Below are 12,810 nucleotides of genomic sequence, written 5' to 3' on the forward strand. Positions count from 1 at the left end.
CTTTCATAATAGGTCTTTCTATTTAAGATTACATATTTTGGAAATGGAGATTTCTTGGTTAGGTGATGGGACTCTAGAACTCCCACATCTCAAGGTAGACATTGAGAACACTATAAGATAATTCCTCATGGTACTATATGGAGAATCCATTTTATAAGTTTGTTTAGAAAGTTTAATATATTCTGTTTTAAATATGATTTTTCAAAATTAGAATCTTTATTTTAACATGGCTATATAACTCAGCATCTTTTTTTCTTTCTTAGAATTCAAACAAAGCAAAAACATTCTGAAACTCAATTTTAAATGAAACTAGAATAAAGATACAATATGCATATTGAAAAAATATGTAAGAGCTTCCAACAACTGCTGAGACTGCAGTGAAGCTATGAAGAGAAGTGTAGAAGAATGCCCAACAGTGGCAGATCTCAAAAATAGTAGCAATATACTTCTTGAAGGGGTAAGACCCACTTCATTCTTTGCCAAAATGTGGTCAGCAAATTGGATGGGTAGCACTGGTGGTTGAAGCCAATATGATTAAAATCAACAAACAAACAAAAACCAAGAAAGTCTTGACTATATAAAAAATAAAACAAACAACCATATATTTTGGAAGCAGCCTATATTTGTATCAGTTAGAAGACTACTCTATCCCCTCTCCCTCTATAAGAAATGCCTGCAAAGAGCAGGTCCAGGAGAATCCAAGAATAATATTAGGGTAATTGGAAAAGCATTGATAGAATGATGCTATAATAAAAAGAGGAAAACATCAAAAGTTATAAACAAGAAAACATAAGTCTATTTATTAAAAACAAACTATATAAATGGAGATATGTACCAAGTTTGTGGATTGGAAGTTTCAAATTTGTTCATCTCCCCATATTGAGCTGTAGACTGAACACAATCCCAATAAAAATCCTAGCAGGATCTTTTGTAGAAATCAGCAAGCTAATTCTAAAATTAATATGAAAATGCAAAGAACCAAGACTAGCCATATCAATCTCAAAAATAAAGAAAAAGGTTATAAGATGATACTAGTTGGTTTAAGGCTTACTATGGAGCTAGAGCAATAAGGACAGGCATAATAATAGATATAGAAGCCAATGTGACACAACAGAGTCCAGGAAGAGATGCACACATATGCAACCAATGATTATTGCCTATGGTACTAAGGCCATTCAATGGGGAAAAAAACCCTCCTTTTAACAAATAGTATTGTTACAATAGGGTAAACATATGCAAAATAAAATAAGAAAGAAACTGGAATACTACCTACACACAAAAACAAATTTGATATGGATTGTATTTTTAAGCAATAATAATAACAGCAAAAAGCACAACTTAACCAATAGACAAAAAAAAAAAAACTCCAGAAAACGCTGCAATAGAACAGCTGAAGAGTGTAACCATGAATTAAAAGAGATAAAATAATTTTTAAAAATTGCCTCTGAAAGGTATACCCCAAAGCAGAATCACAAGAACCCAGAGAAGAGATGTAAAAAAACAGGACAGGGTGGAACATGAGCTTAGCTAACTTAACAATATAGCAAAGGGGAAATTTTCATTGCAGAAACACAAATCAAAGTTTAAGAAGCCCAATGGTAAATAGACACTACAGAAAATATAGGGTAGATTATATAACCTAAAAATGAAACATGAACAAAAATAAAGTAATTAAATACCACAAGTAAACTTAGAAGAATAGAATTTCAAAAGATAAAAGCTGACAGTGAGTTAGAAAACAGGAAAACAGAAAAACAAATTAATGCACAAAAAAGTTAGTGATTTGAAAGAAATCAATATAACAGATTAACTACAAATGTGTTTCCAATTCTACTTAGCTGTTTTGAAGAATGGTAAAAAAAAAAAAACATCTTGCAAGTTAGAGTATGAAGTTAAACATTAACTTTCAAGTTATTTTTTAAGCAAACTCCAGACAAATTCTGTATTATAAAACAATGAACCAGTGTCATCTTAAATATTTTTTCAAAAATCCTAAACAAAATATTCATAAACAAAAACTGGTAGAAAACAAAATGCATAGTGACCAAGTGGAGTTTATTGAAGGAAGGTAACATTTGTTCAATATTAGGAAATTTTTTGACATATTTTATCATATTAATAGATTTAAGGAGAACGAAATCATATAAGCATGTTCATAGATGCTAAAAAAAGTTTGACAAAATACAGCAGAAAAACTGAGAATCATCCCCTCACCTTGCACCATGAACTAGCACCAAGTAACACAGAATAGCAGTTTATCACTAGAAATGAGGTAAAAGCATGGAAAGAAGCCTATGCTATGACACACACACAGGGATGGCTGAAACCTACGCAAGGAATTGGACTAAGGAATGCCCACCTACATGCCCTGCAAGGGAACAGAGGTCCAGAGTTGGAGGAATTTGAAGCCTGTCACATACAGAGGATTATAACAGTAACTATAAAATTTAAACCCCCTTCAATTAATGACAAGATTGAAGTAAAATCCCTCCATAGACACACGCAAATGACCCAGCAGAAGGAGAGGTAAAATGATTTCTGGATATAAATGCAATTTACCCTTATATTTACTGTTCTAAACATTTATGGTCAATTGATTTTCTACAAAGGTGCAAAGGCAATTCAGCGGAGAAATGACAACCTTTTTAACAAACGTTTCTGGAATATTCAGACATCCTTATGCAAACAAGCAAGCAATCAGAGAAACAAACATGAAAGACATGTCACCAAAGAAGATACGCAGATGACAAATAAATGCATGAAAAGATGTTCAGCATTATCAGGACAACACAAATTAAAACCTCGATGAGATACCACTACACACATAAAGCAGACACACAAAAAAGACTAACCATACAAAGTATTGGTGAGGAGGTGCAGGAACTGCTAATCTCACACACTGGTCATGGGAATATAAAATGTTATAACCACTTTTTAAAACAGCTTTACGAATCAATCAACAAAAATGGTGGAGTAAGTACCTCAAAAATTTTTCTTTTTCATAAAAGCAATAAAAAATTGGCAGAAACTTCCAGACTCGATTTTTTCAGAACTCTAATAATTACTGAGTTTTGTAGCAACCCAGGGAGAATTTATTGGAAAAAAAATAGCTGAATCGTGGTAATAACAGTGAAACTTGTGGTATTTAATTTGCCTAATTTCTCCTCTCCTTTCTCCAACTCTGTGATAGCCTTGAAAAATAACAGCCTGCATTCTCAATGCAGCCTTCCAGACAGTGGAAGGAGCAGAATGAAGCCAAAAGTCTTTCAAAACATCATGCACAAAGAATTGTCATTATTTAACCTGTCCGATGGTTTCCTAGAAGACCCTATTTACAAGGCTGACAGTATTTTATTTAACTTAGAGCTTCCCCAATATGAAAAGCTTTTCTTCCCAGGGAGCACTTGTTTAAAACAGTTCCTGGCTAGTGTTTTAAACTTGTGGCTGCCTAATATGAGGGATATTGATTAGGGATGAACAATAGAGTAAACAAAAGGCTTTAAAGGAAAAGCTGGAGTATGAAGAGCTAGCTACTTAAGCAGAAAGTAAAGGCTAAGAACAAGTTGTCAATTGTCTGGCTGAACGTTGAATGTCTGCCCCAGCATGTGCACACACACAACCTCTTGGCAAAGACTAGATGGCTTGGTTCTTGGCTATGGTAGGCTGAATAATGGCCACCAACAATTCCCAAGTCCTTATCTTTGGAACCTGTGAATGTTGACTTATATGGCAAAAGAAACTTATCGATGTTCTGAAGCTAAGGATATTGAGATGTGACACAAAAGAAGAAGGTAACATGAGGACTGAAGCAAGATGCTACACTGCTGGCTTTGAAGATGGAAGAAGGTCCCATCAACTACGGAATGCAAAGAATAAAACTCTTGGAGCTGGAAATGGCAAGGAATCAGATTCTCCCCTTGTTCCTCTAGAGCACGTGCAGTCCTGCCAACACCTTAATGTCATCTCAGTGAACCTGGTTTGAGATTTCTGACATCCAGAACTATGAAAAAATAGATGTGTATTGTTTAAGACACTAAGCTTGTGGTAAATATTTACAGAGCCATAGAAAACTGCTACACAAGCATTTAAGAAAATCTTTATTCAGTTGTTAGCTAACCACTAAGCTAGAGACTTCAGTGGGCACACATAATAAACAATACATACTTTACAGAATCAGTAAAAAACAACAAAAACAAAAATCCACAACTAAAACAAGCAGAAACGAGAAACACTGAGGATCAGAGAGAATCTGATTTCCAGCACTGCCATATTTTATTATGTAAAATGTCCATTTTTTCCATGCAAAATTATGCGACATGGAAAAACAAGTAAGTATGGCCAACACTCAGGGATAAATGCAGTCAACAGAAACTGTCCCTGGAGAAGCCCAGATCTTGGACTTAACAGACATAGAATTTAGGTCAGTATTTTAAAAATGTTCAAAGAACAACAACAAAAAATTTAAATAGCTAAAGGAAAATATAAAAATTATGTCTCATGAAATAGAGAATATCAAGAAATATAGAAATGATTTTAAAAATAAAAATTCTGATGTTGAAAAATATAGTAGCTGAAATTAAAAGTTTACTAGAGGTAGTCAAAAGAAAGTTTGAGCAAGAAGAATTCTTGAACTTGAAGATAAGTCTGTTAAGATTATCTAGGTTGTGATTTACATGAAAAATAATTCAAGAGGTTAGTTATTAAGCTAATCAGGGAGGCACCAGAGAAAGGCGAAGCCCAATGCAAGGAAATCCAAAAAACGATACAAGAAGTGAAGGGAAAAATACTCAAGGAAACAGAGAGCTTAAAGAAAAAAAAATTAAAAATTTAAGAAATTTTGGACACACTTGTAGAAATGCAAAATGCATTGTCAAAGTAACCACTGAGCTAAAGCCAGCTGGCCAGGTGCAGTGGCTCATGCCTGTAATCCCAGCAATTCAGGAGGCTGAGGCAGGCAGATCACAAGGTCAAGAGATCGACACCATCCTGGCCAACATGGTGAAACCCCATCCCTACTAAAAATACAAAAATTAGCTGGGCATGGTGGTGCACGCCTATAGTCCCAGCTACTCGGGAGGCTGAGGCAGGAGAATTGCTTGAACCCAGGAGGCAGAGGTTGCAGTGAGCTGAGATCACGCCTCTACAATCCAGCCTGGCGACAGAGCAAGATTCCATCTCAAAAATAAATAAATAAATAAGAAAGAATAAAAAAGAGATGTGAAATGCTCTGGAAAGTCTCAGCAATAGAATTGAACAAGTAGAAAAAAGAAATTCGAGCTCAAAGACAAGGTCTTCGCATTAACCCTATCCAACTAAGACAAAGGAAAAAAATAAGAAAATATGAACATTGCCTCCAGGAAGTCTGGGATTATGTGAAATGACCAAACCTAAGAATATTCAGTGTCCCTGAGGAACAAGAGAATTATAAAAGCTTGGAAAACATATTTGGGGGAATAATTGAGGAAAACTTACCCAGCTTTGCTAGAGACCTAGACATCTAAATACAAGAATCACAAAGAACACCTGGGAAATTCATCACAAAAAGATCATTGCCTAGATACACTGTCATCAGATTATCCAAAGTTAAGACGTAGGAAAGAATCTTAAGAGTTGTGACAAAAGCACCATGTAACCTATAAAGGAAAACCTATCAGATTAACAGCAGATTTCTCAGCAGAAACCCTATATGCTAGAAGGGATTGGGGCCCTACCTTCAGCCTCCTCAAACAAAACAATTATCAGCCAAGAATTGTGTATCCAGTGAAACTAAACATCATATATGAAGGAAAGATACAGTCTTTTTCAGACAAACAAATGCTGAGAGAATTCTCCATTACCAAGCCACCACTATAAGAACTGCTAAAAAGAGCTCTAAATCTTGAAATGAATCCCAGAAACACATCAAAACAGAACCTCTTTTAAGCATTAATCACATAGGACCTATAAAACAAAAAGACATGTTAAAAAGCAAAAGCAAAAAACAAAAACAAAGGACGTAGGCAACAAAGAGCACAATGAATGCAATGGTATCTCACATTTCAATACTAACATTAAATGTAAATGGCTTAAATGCCCCACTTAAAAGACACAGAACCACAAAATGGATAAGAACTAATCAACCAACTATCTGCTGCCTTCAGAAAACTCACCTAGCATGTAAGGACTCACATAAACTTAAAAGAGTGGAAAAAGGCATTTCATGCAAATGGACACCAAAAGCAAGCAGGGGTAGCTATTCTCATATCAGACAAAACAAACTTTAAAGCAACAGCAGTTAAAATAGACAAAGAGGAACATTATATGGCGGTAAAAGGCCTTGTCTGACAGGAAAATATCACAACCCTACACATATATGCACCTAACACTGGAGCTCCCAGATTTATAAAACAATTACTAATAGACCTAAGAAATGAGATAGACAGCAATACAAAAATAGTGGGGAACTTCAATACTCCACTGACAGCACCAGACAGGTCATCACGACAGGAAGTCAGCAAAGAAACAATGGATTTAAACTACACCTTGGAACAAATGCCCTTAACAGATGAGAACATTTCATCCAACAACCGCAGAATATACATTCTATTTAACAGTGCATGGAACTTGCTCCAAGATAGACCATATGATGGGCCATAAAATGAGCCTCAATAAATTTAAGAAAACTTAAATTATATCAAACACTCCATCAGACCACAGTGGAATAAAACTGGAAATCAACTCTAAAAGGAACATTCAAAACCATGCAAATACATGGAAATTAAATAACCTGTTCCTGAATGAGCATTGGGTCAAAAATGAAATCAAGGCCAGGTGTCATGGCTCACGCCTGTAATCCCAGAACTTTGGGAGGCTGAGGCAGGAGGATCACCTGATGTTAGGAGTTCGAGACCAGCCTGGCCAACATGGTGAAACCCTGTCTCTACTAAAAATATAAAAACTAGCTGGGCATGGTGGTAGGCACCTGTAATCCCAGCTATTCGGGAGGCTGAGGCAGGAGAATTGCTTGAACCCAAGAGAAGGAGGTTGCAATGAGCCGATACGGTGCCACTGCACTCTGGCCTTGGTGACAGAGTGAGACTCCATCTTAAAAAAAAAAAAAAAAAAAAAAAAGAAATCAAGATGGAAATTATAAAATTATTCAAACTGAACAACAATAATGACAGAACCTATCAAAACCTCTGGGATACAGCAAAGGCAGTGCTGAGGGGAAAGTTCATAGTCCTAAATGCATGCCTACCTCAAAAAGTCTGAAAGAGTACAAACTGACATTCTAAGGTCACACCTCAAGGAACTGGAGAAACAAGAACAAACCAAATCAAAACCCAGCAGAAGAAAGGAAATAACCAAGATCAGAGCAGAACTAAATGAAATTGAAATAAAAAAAAATACAAAAGATCAATGGAACAAAAAGCTGGTTCTTTGAAAACATAAATAAATTTGATAGACCATTAGCAAGATTAACCAAGAAAAGAAGAGAAAAATCCAAAAAACCTCACTAAGAAATAAAACAGGAGGTATTACAACTGACACCACTGAAATACACAAGATCATTCAAATCAAGAACTAAACTCCTTTTACAATAGCTGCCAAAACAACAACAACAATAAAAACCAAAAAAACTTAGGAATATACTTAACCAGGGAGTCAAAAGACCTCTACAAGGAAAACTACAAAACACTGTTGACAGAAATAATAGACGACACAAATAAATGGAAACACATCCCATGCTCATGAATGGGTAGAATCAATATTGTGAAAATGACCATCCTGCCAAAAGCAATCTACAAATTCAATGCAATCCCCATCAAGATAACATCATCATTCTTCACAGAATTAGAAAAAACAATTCTAAAATTCATGTGGAACCAAAAAAAGAGTCCACATAGCCAAAGCAAGACTAAGCAAAAAGAACAAATCTGGAGACATCATACTACCCAATTTCAAACTATCCTGTAAGGTTATAGTCACCAAAACAGCATGGTACTGGTATAAAAATAGGCACATAGACCCATGGAACAGAATAGAGAACCCAGAAATAAGCCCAAATACTTACATCCAACTGATTTTTGACAAAGCAAAGAAAAACATAAAATGGGGAAAGGACACCCTTTTCAATAAATGGTACTGAGATAATTGGCAAGCCACATGTAGAAGAATGAAACTGGATCCTCATCTCTCACTTTATACAAAAGTCAGCTCAAGATGGATTAAGGACTTAAACTTAAGACCTGAAACTATAATAATTCTAGAAGATAACATTTGAAAAACCCTTCTAGACATTGACTTAGGCAAGGATTTCATGACCAAGAACCCAAAAGCAAATGCAATAAAAACAAAGATAAATAGCTGGGACCTTACTAAACTAAAGCACTTTTGCACAGCAGAAGGAACACTCAGCAGAGTAAACAGACAACCCACAGTGTAGGAGAAAATCTTCACAATCTATATATCTGACAAAGGAATAATATTTAGAATCTACAATGAATTCAAACAAATCAGCAAGAAAAAAACAATCCCTTCAAAAAGTGGGCTAAGGATATGAACAGAGAATTCTCAAAAGAAGATATACAAATGGCCAACAAACATATGAAAAAATGCTCAACATCACTAATGATCAGGGAAATGCAAATCTAAACCACAATGTGGTTTTACTCCTGCAAGAATGGCCATAATCAAAAAATCAAAAAACAGCAGATGTTGGCATGAATGCAGTGATCAGGGAACATTTCTCCACTGCTGATGGGAATGTAAACTAGTACAGCCACTGTGGGAAAATGTATGGAGATTCCTTAAAGAGCTAAAAGTAGAACTACCATGTGATCCAGCAATTCCACTACTGGGTATCTACCCAGAGGAAAAGAAGTCATTATTCAAAAAAGATACTTGCAAATGCATGTTTATAGCAGCAAGATTCTCAATTGCAAAGTCATGGAACCAACCCAAATGCCCATCAATCAACGAGTGGATAAAGAAACTGTGATATATATGATGGAATACTATTCAACCATAAAAAGGAATGAATTAACATCATTTCCTGGATGAGATTGGAGACTATTATTCTAAGTGAAGTAACTCAACAGTGGAAAACCAAACATCGTATGTTCTAACTGATATGTGGGAGCTAAGCTAAGAGGATGCAAAGGCATTAAAATGATACAATGGACTTCGGGGACTTGGGGGGAAGACTGGGAGGGGGGCGAGGGATATAAGACTACAAATACAGTGCAGTGTATACTGCTTGGTTGATGAGTGCACCAAAATCTCACAAATCACCACTAAAGAACTTACTCATGTAACCAAATACCACCTGTACCCAATAACTTCTGGAAAAAAATAAAAAATAATAATAAAATCATACAGAGCAAACAAAAAAAAATTATGTAGGTTGAATAAATAAAATAAAAAAGTATACAAAAAAATACACAGAGCCTTAAGAGACCGGTGGGATATCAACAAGCACACCAAGATACATGTAATGATACTCTCAGAAGGACAGAAGAAAGAAGAAGGCAGAAAAGACATTGCAAAAAAGGAATATCCAGAAAGAATAAATAGTGACTAAAATTTCCAAATCTAATGAGAAACATTAATCTATACATTCAAGAAGTTCAATAAACTCCAAGTAGGATAAACTAAAAATAACTCACATCTAGATACATCATTATCATACTGCTGAACGTCAAAAACCATCTTGGAAGCAGCATGAGAAAAGTGACTTACTACTTACAAGCTACCCTCAATAAGCTGATTTCTTATTAGAAATCATGGATGCTAGAAAGTAATGGAATAACATATTCAAAGGATTGAAAGGTAAAAACAAGCAAATAAAAACCCCCAAGCCCTCTCAATCATAAATTCTACATCCAGAAAAAAATATTTTTCAAACATAAAGGAGAAATTAGAGATTTTCAGGTAATAAACCAGAATGTATCACTAGCAGACATGCCATATGGGAAATATTAATGGGAATATTTCAGGCTGAAATGAAAGAACACTAGAAAGAAATTAAAATCAATATGAAGAATTAAAGAGTACTAATAAAGGTTAACACATAGGTAAATATAAAAAAGCAGTATAAATGTATTTTGTTGTAACTCCTTTTTTTTCTTATCTGACTTAAAAGACAGTTACATAGAGCAAAAGTTGTAAATCTGTATTTGTGGGCATACAATGCATAAACATGTAAATTGTGACAATACAAGTTTTTGTATACTGTATTAGTCTGCTTGGGCAACCATAACAGAATACCACAGACTGGTGACTTAAACAACAAAAATTTTTTTTCTCACAGTTCTGGAGGCTGGAACTCCAAGATCAAGATGTTGTCAGGGTTGGTTTCTGGTGAGCTCTCTTTTTCTGGTTTGTGGACGCTATCTTCTCACTGTGTCCTCGCATCGTCTTTCCTTTGTGCAAACACAATGAGAGAGATCTTTCTGTGGTCTTGTCCTCTTCTTTAAGGGCACAAGTTATATCAAACTAAAGCCCAACTCTTATGACCTCATTTAACTTTACTCCTTAAAGATCCTGTCTCCAATTACAGTCACATTAGGGGTTAGGGCTTCAATATTTGAATTTTGGAGGGAACATAATTCAGTGCATAATATATACTACTGAAAATAAGTTGCTATAAGCATACACTAGATTGTTATAAACTAAGGTGTTAATCGAAATCCCAGGTCAGTCATTAAGAAAATAACTCAAAATGTATGGTAAAAGAAACAACGAGATAATTAAAATTACTAGAAAATAAATTTTTAACACAAAAGAAGTCAGTATGAAGGAATAAAAAAACAAAAAAAAACATCAAACATATAGTAGACAAATAACAAAATGGCAGATATAAATCCTAATTACCAGTAATTCTACTAAACATAACTGGATTAAATGCTCCAATTAAAAAGCAGAGATTGGCATAATGGATTTTTAAAATAACCAAACTATATGCTGGCCACAAAAGAAACACTTTAGATGCAGAGACACAAAGGGGTTTAATGTAAAAGTGCAGAAAATTATTATTATTATTATTTTTTTTTTCCTTGGAGCTTGACCTAAGCATGAGGTTTGATCTAAGGAAGAAGGCTTCCTGCCTAGTTTATTTACCTTTCTGGAAGAACCATTGATGTGACCTTTCTCTGTCTGATGTAGAAGTCTAGACAGAGTAGGAGAGTGGACACAGTATCCTCCTAACATCCAGCCAGTGTAGGGCTTCTGGAAGGGTTTTGGGTGGGGGAGTTGGGGAAAGCCTGAGCCCCTGCCTTTCTCAGGCAAGCATGTAAAGTCTGTGAATCACTTCACTTTCCCATTGAGTGTACCCACCTAACTACAATATGTTCCCCTGATAAGTAAGAATAATAAACAATCAGTATAGTTTGTAAAGTACTTCCCTAAATGAAATAATGCTGAAGGTTTCATATATGGTATCTCATTTAATCCACATAATGATCCTATGAAGTAGATACTGTTATTATTATATGTATTTCTTTATGTGAGCAAAGCAAGGCTCAGAGGAGAGGTCACTTGTCCAAAAGTTACAGTTAAGGTTCAACCGAGGCAGACTAACTCCACAGTCAGTCTCCAGTATTAGGGTTGACTGTAGCATGGAGTGGCTAGCTCTGTGTACACAAGGGGATCTTGGGACAGGTGAGGACTCTGAATTAAACAACTTTGAAGCCCACAAAAGAGCTATTAGACCTGATAAATTCAGTGAGGTTACAGGATGCAAGATCAATACACAAAAATTCGTTTTTCTATACATTTTTAAGGAACAATCTAAAAATGAAATTAAGAAAATAATTATATTTATGACAGTATAAAAAGAATAAAATGAGAATGAATGTAACAAAATAAGGATTCCACACTGAAATCTATGAAACCTTGTTGAAAAAGTAAAAGAGCAGCTAAAGAAACGAAGCCATGCCATGTTCATGCATTGGAAGACTTACTATTGTAAACGTGGTAATACTCCCTAAATTAATCCTCAGCAATGTAAAGGAATGAAAATCGATGCAAGGGCAATGCAGTCTGTGGTCATATCACCCTGAATGTGCTCAATGTCATCTGTTACATGAAACAACAGACTTACTTCAAAATAATGATGTCAGTGAAAAAAAGCAGCATTTTGTTAACAAGTACATACTGCATTACTCCATTTATATAAAATTCTAGAAAATCTTTAGTGGCAGGGATCATGTCACTGGTTTCCTGAGGATGAGGGTCAGAGTGGAGAGGTGTTAGAGGGGGGAATTTTAACAGGTCAAAAAGAAGAAACTTTTAGGGCAATAGGTATATTTATTATTTGATTTTGGTGGTTTCATGGGTATGTATAGCTGTCAAAACTTATCAAATTGTATACTTTTAAGACATGCAGTTCAGTATTTTCAACTGCAGTTAATTAAGCTACTAAAATAATTAGACAAATTTTCTAATTAAAAGATGGGCAAAAGATTTGAGCAGATGTTTCACCAAAGAGGAGATACAGGTGACAAATAAACACATAAAAAATCCTAAACGTCATTGGTCATTAGGAAAATTCAAATTAAAATCACAATGAAATATTACTGTACACTTATAAAACTACAAAGAAAGACAAAGCAAAGTGCTGAAAAGAATATACAGCAACTGCAAGTTTCACACATTGTTGGGGTGGATGCAAAGTCATACAGCCGCTTGGGGAAACAGTTTGGCAAATTCTTATAAAGTTATACATGCACTTACTATACAATTCAGATTTTCACTCCTGGATATTTACCCCAAAGAAATGGAAACATAAGGCCACACAAAGACACGTAGGTTGTTTAGAGCAAACTGAAA

General features: G+C 35.1%; 1 long non-coding RNA gene across 2 annotated transcripts in view; it reads right to left on the reverse strand.

The window, feature by feature from the left end:
• The window catches only part of LOC134731261 (uncharacterized), a 185,429-nt gene that overhangs the window by 128,057 nt on the left and 44,562 nt on the right, over positions 1-12,810 (reverse strand). For both annotated transcript variants that reach the window (XR_010113499.1, XR_010113498.1), the window contains exon 2: positions 10,290-10,403. This is a non-coding gene — a long non-coding RNA (uncharacterized LOC134731261). The remainder of the gene's footprint in view (positions 1-10,289; positions 10,404-12,810) is intronic.

This window comes from Pan paniscus, chromosome 9 (assembly GCF_029289425.2).
Source record: "Pan paniscus chromosome 9, NHGRI_mPanPan1-v2.0_pri, whole genome shotgun sequence".
Lineage (NCBI taxonomy): Eukaryota > Metazoa > Chordata > Mammalia > Primates > Hominidae > Pan > Pan paniscus.